This window comes from Oncorhynchus nerka, linkage group LG9b, assembly GCF_034236695.1.
Source record: "Oncorhynchus nerka isolate Pitt River linkage group LG9b, Oner_Uvic_2.0, whole genome shotgun sequence".
In the NCBI taxonomy this organism is placed as follows: Eukaryota; Metazoa; Chordata; class Actinopteri; order Salmoniformes; family Salmonidae; genus Oncorhynchus; species Oncorhynchus nerka.
In genome coordinates, this window is record NC_088424.1 from 42,334,411 (window position 1) to 42,352,116 (window position 17,706).

At 42.1% G+C, this 17,706-nt stretch overlaps 1 long non-coding RNA gene across 3 annotated transcripts; it reads right to left on the reverse strand.

Annotated features, from left to right (window-relative positions):
• Positions 1 to 49: 49 nt before the first annotated feature.
• Positions 50 to 8,985, reverse strand: LOC115114003 (uncharacterized). 3 transcript variants are annotated; one of them, XR_010461831.1, is made up of 5 exons: positions 8,885 to 8,985; positions 5,656 to 5,955; positions 3,334 to 3,462; positions 799 to 842; positions 50 to 590 (listed from the first exon to the last, which is right to left on the reverse strand). It is a non-coding gene; the product is annotated as an uncharacterized LOC115114003 (long non-coding RNA). The 3 variants fall into 3 exon arrangements; XR_010461830.1 differs by lacking the exon at positions 8,885 to 8,985 and adding an exon at positions 7,457 to 7,563 and having other exon boundaries at positions 3,334 to 5,499; XR_003861177.2 differs by lacking the exon at positions 8,885 to 8,985 and adding an exon at positions 7,457 to 7,562.
• Positions 8,986 to 17,706: the final 8,721 nt, after the last annotated feature.

Here is a 17,706-nt window from a genome sequence, read left to right on the forward strand (position 1 = left end):
AACACCTGCATTTTGGAGCTCCATTACTCAAGAAAACAAAAAAAAGAGACCATGTTTGTAAGCGGCTTTATTAACTCAATGATATATATATATTTTTTACATTGTTTGCAAACTGATATGTGACACGTACTAATGCCAAAATAACATGCAAAACAGGCAAGCCCATTGCTAAAAATGTTGGGCTCAAACACCTGCCCTGAATGACGGGTCCCACTGCATCTAGGCACCATTTACAGATCATTTCCGATTTAGCTAGCATATGCAGCATTTATTGTGAAAGCTGTCTCAGTGAATGCAGGAACATTGGCTTTAAAAGATGCTTAGCCAACAAAGGGCAATCTAATAAAATCGGAGTTAATCCCAGCCTAGAATAATGTTAAAATGCATTATTATTGTTGGCTAGTCTTTTCCCCCACCACAGCATATAAACTCTCAGGCATGGAGGTCATGGTGGCCATGGGGAGGTCCACAGGCAAAGGCTGGTGGTTAACAGGCTGGGGTTGGGGTAGTCCCACCATACTGTAGATGGTGGGTGATGCTGGACCTGGAGATTCCTGCTCTTCACCACCTACATGACTGTTACCTGGAGTCTGGAGAATAAAAACATACAGTAACATTTTCACTGTGAATTTATGAACGGTGACCCGGTTATAAAACAAGGTCATTAATTACCTCAAATCAATAAATGTAATATTTCTCAGTGGCTGTTCAATGCGCTAAAATGTAAGCATTAAATGAACGTAACGTTATCTTTAATTAAGAATGTATACATTTTCCAATAACGTTTTAGTTTTTTACCTTGAATGTAGCATACTCTGTGTTTATAATTTCCTCTTCGTCACCTATAATTCAACAACAAAAATAGAATAAATATTTAAAAGTAAGATGTTCAGAGACGCCCCATATATATATATGAACTGTTTAATATACACCACATTGTAACGGGATCTGGACACCCCTTCAAATGAGTGAATTCGGCTATTTCTGCCACACCCATTGGTGTATAAAATCGAGCACACAGTTGTGCAACCTCTATAGACAAACAATGGCAGTAGAATGGCCTTACTGAACAGGTCAATGACTTTCAACGTGGCAACATCATAGGATGCCACCTTTCCAACAAGTCAGTTTGTAAAATTTCTACACTGCTAGAGCTGCCCCGGTCAACTGTAAGTGCTGTTATTGTGAAGTGGAAACGTCTAGGAGCAACAAAGGCTCAGCCACGAAGAACTGGTCATCGGGAGCTTCATGATATGGGTTTCTATGGCCGAGCAGCCACACTCAAGCCTAAGATTGGAGTGGTGTAAAGCTTGCCACCATTGGACTCTGTAGTAGTCGAAACTCGTTCTCTGGAGTGATGAATCACGCTTCACCATCTGGCAGTGCGACAGATGAATCTGGGTTTGGCCGATGCCAGAACACTACCTGCCAGAATGCATAGTACAAACTGTAAAGTTTGGTGTAGGAGGAATAATGGTCTGGAGCTGTTTTTCATGGTTTGGGCTAGACCCCTTAGTTCCAGTGAAATCTTAACGCTACAGCATACAATGACATTCTAGATTATTATGTGCTTCCAACTTTGTGGCAACAGTTTGGGGAATACCCTTTCCTGTTTTCAGCATGACAATGCCTCTGTGCACAAAGTGAGGTCCATACAGAAATGGTTTGTTGAGATCAGTGAGGAATAACTTGAAAGACCTGCATAGAGCCCTGACCTCAACCAAATTGAACAGCTTTGGGATGAAATAGAATGCCGACTGCGAGCCAGGCCTAATCACCCAACACCAGTGACCGACCTCGCTAATGCTCGTGGCTGAATGGACGCAAGTTCCCGCCGCAATGTTCCAACATCTAATGGTATGCATTCCCAAAAGAGTGGAGGCTGTTATAGCAGCAAAGGAGGGGACCACCTCCATATTAATGCCCATGATTTTGGAATGAGATGTTCGACGAGCAGCTGTACACATACTTTTGGCCAATGTAGTGTATATATACAGTACCAGTCAAAAGTTTGGACACACCTACTCATTCAAGGGCTTTTCTTTATTTGGACTATTTTCTACATTGAGAATGCAGAAAGTGTGAAAGCTGTCACTGAGGCAAAAGGTGGCTACTTTGAAGAATCTCAAATATAAAATATTTGTTTAACCCTTTTTTGGTTACTACATGATTCCATATGTGTTATTTCATCATTTGGATGTCTTCACTAATATTCTACAATGTATAAAATAGTAAAAATTAAGAAGAACCCTTAAAATGAGTAGGTGTGTCCAAACTTTGACTGGTACTGTATATACACTACCGTTCAAAAGTTCGGGGTCACTTAGAAATGTCCTTGTTTTTGAAAATACCATGAAATTGATCAGAAATACAGTGTAGACATTGTTAATGTTGTAAATTACTACTGTAGCTGGAAACGGCAGATTCTTTTGAGTTCCTCTGTCCAGTGTCTGTTCTTTAGCCCATTTTAATATTTTAATCGTTATTGGCCAGTCTGAGATATGGCTTTTCCTTTGCACCTCTGCCTAGAAGGCCAGCATCCTGGAGTCGCCTCTTCACTGTTGAGACTGGTGTTTTGCGGGTACTATTTAATGAAGCAGCCATTTGAGGACTTGTGAGGTGTCTATTTCTCAAACTAGACACTAATGTAATTGTCCTCTTTCTCAGTTGTGCACCAGGGCCTCCCATTCCACTTTCTATTCTGGTTAGAACCAGTTTGTGCTGTTCTGTAATGTCTCACATTGATTAGCCTTCATTTCTCAGAACAAGAATAGACTGACGAGTTTCTGAAGAACATTGTTTATGGCCATTTTGAGCCTGTTATCAAACCCACAAATGCTGATGTTCCAGATACTCAACTAGTCTAAAGAAGGCCCGTTTTATTGCTTAACAACAGTTTTTAGCTGTGCTAACATGATTGCAAAAGGGTTCTAATGATCAATTCGCCTTTTTATAATGATAAACTTGGATTAGCAAACACAACGTGCCATTGGAACACAGGAGCGATGGTTGCTGAAAATGGGCCTCTGTACGCCTCTGTAGATATTCCATTAAAAATTAGCCGTTTCCAGCTACTATAGTCATTTACAACATCAACAATGTATTTCTGATCAATTTTATGTTATTTTAATGGACAAAAAAATTGCTTTTCTTTCAAAAACCAGGACATTTCTATGTGACCCCCAAACTTTTGAACGGTGGTGTAAGTGTACTGTATATGTATTTGTGTGTGTATATGTATGTCGATGTGTGTGTGTATATAATATATACAAAATTGACATTTAATCACATCCTGTTCTCACAATAGTTAATGAAGTTTGATCCTGAGCTTACCTTAATTTATCTTTCGCCAAAGAACAATGCTAATCAGGACGAATAATCCAACTATGATGAGGACACCGACAGGTATCCAGACTTTGACATCGGAGTTGTCGTCCGCTTCCTCCCGCGATAGTTCCTCTGCTTCCTCCCACAAAATATAAAAATCAGCAAAGCATATATTTTTTATTTCACCTTTTTTTTTTAACCAGGTAGACCAGTTGAGAACAAGTTCTAATTTACAACTGCAACCTGGCCAAGATAAAGCAAAGCAGTGCGGCACAAACAGAGTTAGACATGGATTAAACAAACATACAGTTTGTAGCCTGGTTCCTCTAAGTTTTGGCCTTTCCAGGGAGTTTTTCCTAGCCACCATGCTTCTACACCTGCATTGCTTGCTGTTTGGGGTTTTAGGCTGAGTTTCTGTACAGCACTTTGATATCAGCTGATGTAAGAAGGGCTTTATAAATAAATGTGGTGACCAGTGAGCTGAAATAAGGCGGGGCTTTACCTAGCAGGGTCTTGTAGATGATCTGGAGCCAGTGGGTTTGGCAACGAATATGAAGCGAGGGCCAGCCAACGAAAGCATACAGGTCGAGGTGGTGAGTAGTATATAGGGTTTTGGTTACAAAACGGATGGCACTGTGATAGACTGCATCCAATTTGCTGAGTAGAGCGATGGAGGCTATTTTGTAAATGACGTCGCCAAAGTCAAGGATCGGTAGGATGGTCATTTTTTACGAGGGTATGTTTGGCAGCATGAGTGAAGGATGCTTTGTTGTTTTTGAAGCAGATTCTAGATTTCATTTTGGATTGGAGATGCTTAACGTGAGTCTGGAAGGAGAGTTTACAATCTAGTCAAACACCTAGGTATTTGTAGTTGTCCACATATTCTAAGTCAGAACCGTCCAGAGTAGTGGTGCTGGATGGGCGGGCAGGTGCAGGCAGTGATTGGTTGAAGAGTATGCATTTAGTTTAACTTGCATTTAAGAGCAGTTGGAGGCTATGGAAGGAGAGTTGTATGGCATTGAAGCTCATCTAGCGGTTAGTTAACAGTGTCCAAAGAGGGGCCAGAAGTATACAGAATGATGTCGTCTGCGTAGAGGTGGATCAGAGAATCATCAGCAGCAAGCGCGACATCATTGATGAATAGAGAAAAGAGTCTGCCTGAGAATTGAACCCTGTGGTACCCCCATAGAGACTGCCAGAGGTCCGGACAACAGGCCCTCCGATTTGACACACTGAACTCTGAGAAGTAGTTGATGAACCAGACGAGGCAGTCATTTGAGAAACCAAGGCTGTTGAGTCTGCCGATAAGAATGTGGTGATTGACAGTCGAAAGCCTTGGCCAGGTCGATGAATACAGGTGCACAGTATTGTCTCTTATCGATGGCGGTTATGATCAGGTTTAGGACCTTGAGTGTGGCTGAGTTGCACCAGTGACCAGCTCGGAAACCAGATTTCATGGTGGAGAAAGTACGGTGGTATTCAAAATGGTTGGTGATCTGTTTGTTAACTTAGCTTTCGAAGGCCTTAGAATGGCAGGGTATGACAGATAGGTCTGTTGCAGTGTGGGTCTGGAGTGTCTCCCCCTTTGAAGAGGGGGATGACCGTGGCAGCTTTCCAATCTTTGGGGATCTCAGATGATATGAAAGAGAGGTTGAACAGGCTAGTAATAGGGGTTGCAACCAATGCAGCGGATAATTTTAGAAAGGGTCCAGATTGTCTAGCCCGGCTGATTCGTAGGGGTCCAGATTTTGCAGCTTTTTCAGAACATCGGCTATCTGGATTTGGGTGAAGGAGAAATGGGGCGGCTTGGGAAAGTTGCTGTGGGGGGGGGGTACAGGGCTGGTGTAGCCAGGTGGAAAGCATGGCCAGCCGTAGAAAAATGCTTATTGAAATTCTCAATTATAGTGGATTTATCGGCGGTGACATTGTTTCCTAGCCTCAGTGCAGTGGGCAGCTGGGAGGAGGTGATCTTGGTTCCTTATCTTCCCTGAAAAGTTGCATATTCCTGGTGCTATTCGATGCTAATGCAGTACACCACAGGATGTTTTTGTGCTGGTCAAGGGCAGTCAGGTCTGGAGTGGAGTTTATATGACGTCTAGTTTATTGTGTGTGCATGTACAGGTGTCATTGATGGTGGAGTCAGTTCACTGTCAGGACTGGAGGCACAACTCACTGAAAACATATAGAAACCATTTATTGTTAGTGCTTTAACCTTAGTACATAAGCTAGAGTCCCAATGAATATGCATTTAACCTGCACACCATGTTTAGCTCTATTGATTGATACTGTAACTATATAATAAAATAGAAAAAAAACTGTCAAACATACCTTCGACTTTTATCAAGTATCTAGCAACGTTTCTGTCTTTTTCACCATTCACTACTGCATCATAAAGTCCACTGTCTCCTTCCTGGAGGTTCTTCAGTAGCAGAGAGAAGTCTCCCTCACTAAATTCAGCCCTACCTTGGTAACTTTCAAAGGTAACTTTTGGGGGGTACTTTACAACATTGGCTGATGTGTTAAACTTCCAAAATATCACATCAACATCTTTCAGTGTGACATTTGTCTGGACATTCAGACGAACATCCTGTCCCTTCTGCACAAACACAGAGGTCTCAGCACTGGGCTCTGAAATAAACACACAGAATACTTCATGTAAAAAAAGATGAAAAAGCCCATCGTACAATGTGACAAATACAGCAGTAGGATATATGAATTTAGTAACGCAACCTCCTAAAGGAATATGTGGAAATGGATTGTTTTTGCAAATAGCCAAACTGACTGACACATCGTAATAACCCAATTTGCAGACTTTGTAGTTTGGGCTAGAATTTCTCTATACACCCTATTTGCTAAATGGTTTAAATATTAACCCATTAAGAAGATCAGCTGCCTTTAGATCAACAGAGTCAAAACTTTTGTTACAAGTCATACAGAAGTACTTTTACAATAAAGAACTGGGATATGATACGCACTATCAACTGTTCAGTTGGGGCGGCAGGTTGGGCCAATAACCAAAAGGTTGCTGGATCGAATCCCTGAGCTGACAAGGTAAAAATCTGTCGTTCTGCCGCTGAACAAGGCAGTTCACCCACTGTTCCTTGCTAGGCTGTCATTGTAAATGAGAATGTGTTCTTAACTCACTTGCCTAGTTAAATAAAGGTTAAATAAAAATAAAGTTCAGTTTCAGAAACCGTTCAGTAAAAGCAACTTGATGAAGTATACCTCCAGGAAGTACAACCTAATCTGCCTAAAAGCATAGATAACTTGGGTGCTCAAGAGAGGGGGTCTTTTTCAGCCTACATATTTGTGGTTGGCTGACAGCTGAGCATTGCATTTCCGGTAGTGAGAAGTTCCATGCTACAAATGGTGTAGTTTCCTGTCACTGACTTTACTGTAATGACACTGAACTTGTTCTTACAATAGTACAGTATGCTATCACAACCAAACATTGTTGTATTACTCATTGTTGTATTACAAAACATATTTAAAACCACAGTATTTTTTAAATGTGCCCTACAGTTAATTACATACTGTACTTTCAATTTAAAAGTCTATCAATTACTTGGTTGTAAAAATCAACATATCATGTGACTTCATCTAAGTTCCTGTGTCACCCACTGGCTAGACATCCAGTACACACTGGCTAGACATCCAGTACACACTGGCTAGACATCCAGTACACACTGGCTAGACATCCAGTACACCAATACACTAATAAAATGGTCACCCAGACCATTTACATTTGTTTTTACACTGCTGCTACTCGCTGTTTATTATCTATACATAGTCACTTTACAAATGACCTCGACTACCCTGTACCGGTACCCCCTGTATATAGTCTCGTTGTTATGTACATTTCGATTGAGTGGAGTTTGTTGTTTATTAAGTAAATATTTTATTCAATCTATTTATTGAACTGCATTATTGGTTAAGGGCTTGTAAATAAGCATTTCACGGTAAGATCTACACCTGTTGTATTCGGAGCATGTGACATACAATTTGATTTGGACTGGTTATAAGCAGAGTAATCAGTACAAATTATACTGCCTGTTACTTACCAGATTATATACACATGTCTAATCAATATTAAATATCACTATACAGATGTTTTAGAAAATGTTTTTACCTGAATGATGGAGTAGAGTTAGTAGAATAGGGAGGGTGAAACGCACAGTCGCCATACTTTGACAAATGACTAAACCTAAATGAGGAAGTTGTCACATAGGCCTAGACTTCCTTACTCTAGTAGGTTTTTATACCCATAAACAAAAAACATTGTTTACAATTCTAATGTTACATGGCATGTGAAACAACTTGATAACCTGTTTCCAATACATTTGAAATGTATTTAGGAACTTTATTTAACCAGGAAGGGCTCATTGAGATATACAAGCTCTTTTTCAAGAGCGTCCTAGCCGAGATAGGCAGCACCAAGTCATTACAAAAATTACAGACACATGAAAAACTACAAGTAATCTAGTAAAAACCATTGAATTCACAAGAGTATAAACAAAATCATAAAACAGCTAATTAAAAACATTGACAGGTCAGGGAATCAGCCTCAAAATCCTTCATCAATGATTTAAAAACACCAATCGGGACAAGTTCTTCCAGTTTAAAAGTATTTTGTAAGACGTTCCAAGACAATGGCGCAGAGTACATAAAAGCCCTTTTACCGAATTCAGTTTGGACATTTGGAACAGTTAGCTGGATAAAGTCCAGCGAACGAAGAGAGCACCCACCACATTTCTGAACAATAAAAATGCCCCCCAAAAAAGGTAGTAAACCCAAAATGGCTTTGTAAATAAAAGTATACCAGCGCCGGAGGCTACGAGTGACTAGAGAAGGCCAGCCAACCCTGGTATACAAAATGCAGTGGTGCGTAAGGGTTTTGCAGTTTAAAATAAATCTCAAAGTGCCATGGTAATGAGTGTCAATTGATCTCAAACACTGAGCGGAAGCATTTATATATAAAATATCCCTACAGTCTAGTAAAGGCATAAATGTAGCTGATACTAGCCTCCTGGCTTCAAAAGAAAAACAGGCCTTATTCCTAAAATAAAATCCCAATATCAGCTTCAATTTTTATATAAGTTGTTGAATATGCAATTTAAAAGAGAAGCAGTCAATTAAAATTCCAAGACAGGTAGTAATAGGTGAAAGGTTTCTTGCATTAAAAAAACCCATTAGTTTAGTTGTCAGTATTGAGGATAAGCTTCAATTGACACAAGGTATGTTGAACAGCATGGAAAGCAGTTGGCAAGTTCTGGAAAGCTTATGTAAGAGACGAGGCACAACAGTAAATGTATCAAATCCAGGAAAAGGGCCTGAGCTGGACCCAAGGAAAGAAATACAAGTATTCAAAAACACCCCTAAGCTAGACTAGACTATTTCAACAGCTAACTAACCAAAAATACAGTGGGTGGTCCACCCAGTTCTAACTAGTGTATTTAACTAAGTTTACCTACGGGTAGTGTATGCCCATGGGCGACTTGTCTTGGTTCCCCCTTTTCCCCACGAGCAAACAAACACTATAACCAAAAACAATACTCACAGGTGAGGAAAAAGTGATATGGAGGTGCTCAAACAAAAGAGAGCTCAATACATAAGAGATACAGACATAGTAGGCGAGAGTGAACCATAGAGATCTACAGGCATATGGCATTTACAGAGAGACTGAGCTCTAGAGAAAACAACTGACAGGGTTTTTAAACCAAGGGAAAGGAACTGTGATTGGGTAGGAAACAGGAGGAGGTGTGTTTTCTGATTGATGATTGATTGGTGACTGATTGGGGAGTGATGATTGCCACCTGTGAGGGGAGAAGGAGAGAAAAGAAATACACACACACAGGATACACACAGGATACTTGTATCCGTAACAGTAAATAACAGTATCATCAGCATAAAAATGAAGTTGTGCATTTTGGACATTTTTGTCTAAATCATTTATATAAATAATGAATAAGAGAGGACCAAGTACAGAGCCTTGGGGCACACCATTAAAGACAGACAATTTAACAGACATAAGCCCGTCAAATTGAGTCCGCTGAGTTCTATCAGACAGATAGTTAGCAAACCATGCAACTGCATGCTCCGAAAGACCAACACTCGACAATCTCTGCCTTAGTATAGCATGATCAACTGTTTCAAAAGTGCTGTTTTTTGTCAAGGGCTTCAGTGATATCATTTAAAACCTTCATGGCTGCTGTAATTATGTTATGCTTCTTTCTGAAGCCTGATTGGTACATTGATCAAATAGCGTTAGTAAATAAAAACTCTTTTAGCTGTTCACTTACAAGGGTTTCAAGTATTTTCACCAGGGGTGACAGCTTTGAGATTGGCCTATAATTATTTTAAAGAGTTGGATCTCCCCCTTTTAAAAGTGGTAGGACAAATGCTGATTTCCAGACCTTTGGAATGTCATTACATTCCAGGGTTAGATTGAACAGATATGTAAATTGTTCAGCTATGAAATCAGCTGCCAGATTTAAAAAGCAGGGATCAAGAAGATCAGGACCTGCAGGCTTTCTCTGATCTAAGGATTTCAGGGCTTTATGTATCACCTGCACTGAGAATGGCAAAAAGCTAAAAGTTTGACCAGCTCCCACTGGTTCATCCACACAGGGTTGTACAGAGACAGAGGACAGCCTACCAGATGATACAAAGTGCTCGTTGAAACAATTCATCATTTCAGTTTTGTCATATATAGCAACAGAGTCCTTAAAAACACATGACGGTAATTTATTAACATTACTGTTACCAGACATAGACTTAATAGCCTTCCATAACTTTCTAGGGTCATTCAGGTTATCAGTGGTAACAGACATAAAATATTCAGACTTGTCCTTCCTGAGAAGAAAAGAACACTTGTTTCATAACTGCCTAAAAATAAGCCAATCAGCATCAGAACATGATTTCCTTGCTTTAGCCCAGGCTAGATTACGGTTGTGAATAATACAGCTCAGAAGAAAACCATGGATTATCCCGCCCTTTAACCCTGAACCTGCGGAATAGGGCAGGAATAGGGCGGAATATGTTTGTTTACTATTTGGAAAAAAACATAATGAAAGAATTTCCAGGCAGTTTCCACATCAGGGATAAACTCAATCTGCTCAAATCAAAATAAAACAAATCATGAAAGAAAGCCTGCTCACTAAAACACTTCAAATTTCTCTTACGAATAAAACGTGGGTTTTAGATTTGTTATTGTGTAGTTATTGTCAAGAGGTGAGTGTAGCTGATGCATCGAAGTCAGGCGCAGGAGAGCAAAGATGAGTGGACAAAGCAATTTACCTAGGCAATAATTTGCACAGAACGCAATAGCGTCACAAGTGAGGGTGAGGGGGGTGACCCGGAGGGTGAGGTGCAGGGAAGTCGTGACAGTTATACTATTTCCAACACCTTTTTAGACTGGGCATTTCTGATAGGGCAGCCCCTACCAAATTACTGACACCTAAATAGGGGAGCCATGCCTTTCATTAACTAGCAGAAAACAAATAATTCAGTCGACGTTCATACCGGTCATAGATTATGGTGATATTATCTATATGACTGCAGCTGCCACTGTATTGAAGTAATTGGACACTGCACTTTATTAAGGGCGACAGGTTCAGTACACCTCACTGCACTTTATTACGGGCGACAGGTTCAGTACACGTCACTACACTTTATGAAGGGCGACAGGTTCAGTACACGTCACTACACTTTATGAAGGGCGACAGGTTCTGTACACGTCACTGCACTTTATGAAGGGCGACAGGTTCTGTACACGTCACTACACTTTATGAAGGGCGACAGGTTCTGTACACGTCACTGCACTTTATGAAGGGCGACAGGTTCAGTACACGTCACTACACTTTATGAAGGGCGACAGGTTCAGTACACGTCACTACACTTTATGAAGGGCGACAGGTTCTGTACACGTCACTGCACTTTATGAAGGGCGACAGGTTCTGTACACGTCACTACACTTTATGAAGGGCGACAGGTTCTGTACACGTCACTGCACTTTATGAAGGGCGACAGGTTCAGTACACGTCACTACACTTTATGAAGGGCGACAGGTTCAGTACACGTCACTGCACTTTATGAAGGGCGACAGGTTCTGTACACGTCACTGCACTTTATGAAGGGCGACAGGTTCTGTACACGTCACTGCACTTTATTAAGAGCGTCAGGTTCAGTACACCTCACTGCACTTTATTAAGGGCGTCAGGTTCAGCACACCTCACTGCACTTTATTAAGGGTGTCAGGTTCAGTACACCTCACTGCACTTTATTAAGGGCGACAGGTTCAGTACACCTCACTGCACTTTATGAAGGACGACAGTCTCACATTGAATGACGCTGGAGAGACGAAGCAGGTACGGGGAGGTAAACATTTAATAAATAACGGACATGAAACGAGACAAGAACAGCATCAGGAACTAATACTTAAGACAAAAAACAATCAATGCAGCAGCAGGGAACAGAGTAAGGGAACTGACAAATATAGGGGAGGAAAAAAACAGATAAGTATGTCCAGTTGAGGCCAATATCGCTGATGCGCGTGACGAGGGAAGGCAGGCGTGCAGTGGGCGATGAAGGGCAGCCTGGCGCCCTCAAGCATCAGCGGGGAGAAAACCGGGAGCATATGTGACATATTTTTGGTCTAAACTCCACTCGCCGTGTTTGGAGGAAGAAGGATGAGTACAACCTCAAGAACACCACCCCAACCGTGAAGCATGGTTGGTGGAAACATCATTCTTTGGGGATGCTTTTCTGCAAAGGGGACAGGACGACTGCACCATATTGAGGGGAGGATGGATGGGGCCATATATCGCGAGATCTTGGACAACAACCTCCTTCCCTCAGTAAGAGCATTGAAGATGGGTCGTGGCTCTGTCTTCCAGCAAGACAACGACCCGAAACACAGAGCCAGGGCAACTAAGGAGTGGCTCCGTAAGAAGCATCTCAAGGTCCTGGAGTGACCTAGCCAGTTTCCAGACCTGAACCCAATAGAAAATATTTGGAGGGAGCTGAAAGTCCATATTGCCCAGTGACAGCCCCGAAACCTGAAGGATCTGGAGAAGGTCTGTATGGAGGAGTGGGCCAAAATCCCTGCTGCAGTGTGTGCAAATCTGGTCAAGAACTACAGGAAACGTATGATGGAGAAATATCCTCTGGTCTGATGAAACAAACATTTTAATGTTTGACCATCGTTATGTTTGGAGGAAAAGGGGGGAGGCTTGGACACAGTTCAAGTTGTCTGGGTAGCCATTTGATTAGATGTTCAGGAGTCTTATGGCTTGGGGGTAAAAGCTGTTGAGAAGCCTTTTGGTCCTAGAATTGGCGCTCCGGTGCTGCTTACCATGCAGTAGCAGAGAGAACAGTCTATGACTGGGGTGGCTGGTGTCTTTGACAATTTTTAGGGCCTTCCTCTGACACCGCCTGGTGTAGAGGTCCTGGATGGCAGGCAGCTTGGCCCCAGTGATGTACTGGGCCATACGCTCTACCCTCTGTAGTGCCTTGCAGTCGGAGGATTAGCAGTTGCCGTACCAGGCGTACCAGTGATGCAACCAGTCAGGATACTCTCAATGTTGCAGCTGTAGAACCTGAGGACCCATGCCAAATCTTTTTAGTTTCCTGCGGGGGAATAGGCTTTGTCGTGCCATCTTCACGACTGTCTTGGTGTGGTTGGACCATTCTAGTTTGTTGGTGATGTGGACACCAAGGAACTTGAAACTCTCAACCTGCTCCACTACAGCCCCATCGATGAGAATGGGGGCGTTCTTGGTCCTCCTTTTCCTGTAGTCCACGATTATCTCCTTTGTCTTGATCACGTTGAGGGATAGGTTGTTGTTCTGGCACCACCCGGCCAGGTCTCTGACCTCCTCCCTATAGGCGGTCTCGTCGTTATCTGTGATCAGGCCCACCATTGTTGCGTGGTCTGCAAACTTAATAATGGTGTTGGAATAGACCTGCCAGTTGGTCAGCACATGCCGGGAGCACACGTCCTGGTAATCCGTCTGGCCCAGCGACCTTGTGAGTTTTGACCTGTTTTAAGGTCTTACTCACGTGAGCTATGGAGAGCGGGATCACACAGTCGTACGGAACAGCTGATGCTCTCATGCATGCCTCAGTGTTGCTTGCCTGGAAGCGAGCATTGAAGTGATTTAGCCCGTCTGGTAGGCTCGTGTCACTGGGCAGCTCGCGGCAGTGCTTCTCTTTGTAGTCTGTAATAGTTTGCAGGCTCTACTACATCCGACGAGCGTCGGAGCCGGTGTAGTACTATTCAATCTTAGTCCTGTATTGGCGCTTTGCCTGTTTGATGGTTCGTCTGTGGGCATAGCAGGAGTTCTTATAAGCTTCCGGGTTAGAGTCCCGCACCTTGAAAGCGGCAGCTCTACCCTTTAGCTGAGTGCAGATGTTGCCTGTAATCCATGGCTTCTGTTTGGGGAATGTAAAGTCATTGTCACAGTCTGTGGCGTTGCCATCATCATAATTGTCCTGATTTGGGGAAAGCTAAATAAACAGACTCTTACTGCTCCTACTGCAGGATTACCCTTATTATCGTAACTTATATTAATATGAAGTAAACTATATGAAAACTGTTGATTTCAGGATGTGATGATTTCACAGTATTTACATAGCGACTCTGAAGATCAAATTTTTACATATTTGTTGGATTGTTATGTGGTTGATTTATAGGATATGCTATGGTGGGGAAAACGACTAACAATAATCAGACATTTTTTAATGTCGTCTTACTCTCTTTAGGGAGCAGACTTTGTGAGTTTTGTCAATCGAGCTTTCTCAATCAATGGATAACATTTTCACTTCTACTGCAACAATTCATCTTGTGCTAAAAGCAGTGCACCAAGACAATAGCAACATCAAACACCTTTAGTAAAGACCGACATGCATAACTAGCTGGCCAGCTTGTAAGTAAAATAGTCTAGCAGTATCCATAAGAATGAATCATTGTCCATCATCCCACTTCTCCCTTTTATAATAGAATTGGTCAGTGCTCGCCACACTCTACCGTCTCCACCATTTTCAAAGTGATGGAGTTTGGCTATATCACCAACCACACTCCATTATCTCCACTAAATTCAAAGTGATCAAGTGTGTGTGTGTGTGTGTGTGTCTGTAAATACAGTGGTGTAAAGTACTTAAAGTAAGAATACTTTGAAGTACTACTTAAGTAGTTTTTTGGTGGGTATCTGTACTTTACTATTTATATTTTTGACCACTTTTACTTTTACTTCACTACATTCCTAAAGAAATATTATTTTACTCCATACATTTTCCCTGACACCCGAAAGTACTCGTTACATTTTGAATGCTCATCTAGGCTAATTCATGCACCTATCAATATAACGCGTTGTTACCCCTACTGCCTTCCAACTGGCTGACTTAATAAACACAAATACTCGGTTTTTAAATTATGTCTAAGTGTTGGAGTGTGTCCTTAACTGTCCATAATGTTAAACTATATATACATTTGTCCCGGATGGTTTGCTTCATTTCAGGAATTTGATGTATAGCATTTACTTTCACTTTTTACTTTTACCATGACAGTTGAGTACTTTTTCCACCACTGTACTTAATAAATACATTTTAAACCAAATATTTTTACACTTTTTCTCAAGTAGTATTTAACTGGATGAGACCAGCCTCCACCTGTGGACCTCCCCATGAACCCCATGCCAGAGAGTGTATATGCTACGGTGGGGAAAACGACTAACAGACAATAATCAGGAATTTGAACATCTTACTGTCTTTAGGAAGCTAACTTTGGGGGACCTAAGCGAGCTTTGTCGATCAATAGATGAAATGTTCACTTCTGCATAGCTACTGCAACAATGAATCTTGCGCTAACAGCAGTAGCGGCATCAAACACCTTCAGTAAAGACTGACATGCACAACTAACTCCCCAGCTTGTACGTATGGGCCAAGTCATTCAGTCTGTCATGGAAAGAGCAGGTGTCCTTGATGTTTTGATCATTGAAGTGTATGGTCTTGTGGATGGGCATTTAAACTCAGCAAAAAAAAGAATCGTCCCTTTTTCAGGACCCTGTCTTTCAAAGATAACTCATAAAAATCCAAATAACTTCACAGATCTTTATTGTTTCGTATGCTTGTTCAATAAACATGTACCTGTGGAACGGTCGTTAAGACAGTAACAGCTTACAGACGGTAGGCAATTAACGTCACAGTTATGAAAACTTAGGACACTAAAGAGGCCTTTCTACTGACTCTGAAAAACACCAAAAGAAAGATGCCCAGGGCCCCTGCTCATATGCGTGAACATGCCTTAGGCATGCTGCAAGGAGGCATGAGGACTGCAGTTGTGGCCAGGGCAATAAATTGCAATGTCCGTACTGTGAGACACCTAAGACAGCGCTACAGGGAGACAGGACGGACAGCTGATCGTCCTCGCAGTGGCAGACCACGTGTAACAACACCTGCACAGGATCGGTACATCCGAACATCACACCTGCGGGACAAATACAGGATGGCAACAACAACTGTCCGGGTTACACCAGGAACGCACAATCCCTCCATCAGTGCTCAGACTGTCCAAAATAGGCTGAGAGAGGCTGGACTGATGGCTTGTAAGCCTGTAGTAAGGCAGGTCCTCACCAGACATCACCGGCACCAAAGTTGCCTATGGGCACAAACCCACCATCGCTGGACCAGACAGGACTGGCAAAACGTTCTCTTCATGGTCTGGGGCCATGTGTCACAGCATCATCAGACTGAGCTTGTTGTCATTGCAGGCAATCTCACCGCTGTGCGTTACAGGGAAGACATCCTCCTCCCTCATGTGGTACCCTTCCTGCAGGCTCATCCTGACATGACCCTCCAGCATGACAAAGCTACCAGTCATACTGCTCGTTCTATCCGTGATTTCCTGCAAGACAGGAATGTCAGTGTTCTGCCATGGCCAGCGAAGAGCCCGGATCTCATTCCCATTGAGCACGTTTGGGACCTGTTGGATTGGAGGGTGAGTGCTAGGGCCATTCCCCCCAGACATGTCCGGGAACTTGCAGGTGCCTAGGTGGAAGAGTGGGATAACATCTCACAGCAAGAACTGGTCAATATTGTGCAGTCCATGAGGAGGAGATGCACTGCAGTACTTAATGCAGCTGGTGGCCAAACCAGATACCCTCTACCACTTTTGACCCCCCCCCCTTTGTTCAGGGACAGATAGTTCAATTTCTATTAGTTACATGTCTGTGGAACTTGTTCAGTTTATGTCTCAGTTGTTGAATCTTGTTATGTTCATACAAATATTTAAATAAATGCAGTTGACAGTGAGAGGACGTTTCTTTTTTTGCTGAGTTTATCTGTCGTCTACATGTGACTCTTAAGACTAAAAGGCTTCAGGCATAGCGTTTTACAAATAATAGGTTAATATCCAAAGCCACATCTCGACACACATATCTTCACATTTCTCTCAAGTGCTGACACTCATCCACTCATCTCTTTCAACTCAGTTTACCCGACAGGAAGTTCCCCAACACTAACTTGACACATGCCAGAGGCAGAAATAGAAGTGTGTGCTTGTAAGAGTCACTGGGGGTGTGTCCCAAATGGCACCCTATTCCCTATGTAGTGCACTACCTTTAACCACAACCCGAAGGACCCTGTTCAAAAGTAGGGCACTACATAGGGAATAGGGTGCTATTTGAGTCTAAAGGCTCTCTGATTTAAGACAGAGTTGTGAGCTACAACATAGAATAGACCTAGAACGCATCCTTCTGCTACCGTTGATTCCTCCAATTCGCTCTCCTTGATTACCTAGAAAAATATTATTTCCTATAAATGCAAGCATTTCGCTACACCCGCAATAACATTTGCTAAACGTGTATGTGACCAATACAAAATGTGCATCCAGCCACAAAAACAAACTGACTAAAGAGACGAAAATCATCCTAAATCATCGTTGTTATTTCACAATGATACACAATCACATACAATATGAATAGAAAGCATCATTAAAACCTTTCCTTCATTGTTAAAGTGCTTTAAGGTTAAAATCACAACTCTATAGAGGTGCCAACGTACTTAATAAAGTGCTGACTGCGGTCCTCTGTATCGACAATAACAGATACATCTGTGCAGACTGACACCTATACACAGCAACTTAAAATAGCATGTTCTCCTGTCTTCTTCATTTCCAGTCAGACCAGTGCTTTAGCTGGCATATTCTACAGTACATTGGCACATAACAACAATAACAACATCATCATGAAATCTATAGTGTATATGTTTTGAAAGTGTATGGATGAACAGATGGTCCAGAAGAAAGACTAAAGTGCATCCCAAATGGAACCCTATTCCCTATAAAGTGCACTACTTTGACCAGGGCCCATGGAGCTCCATAAA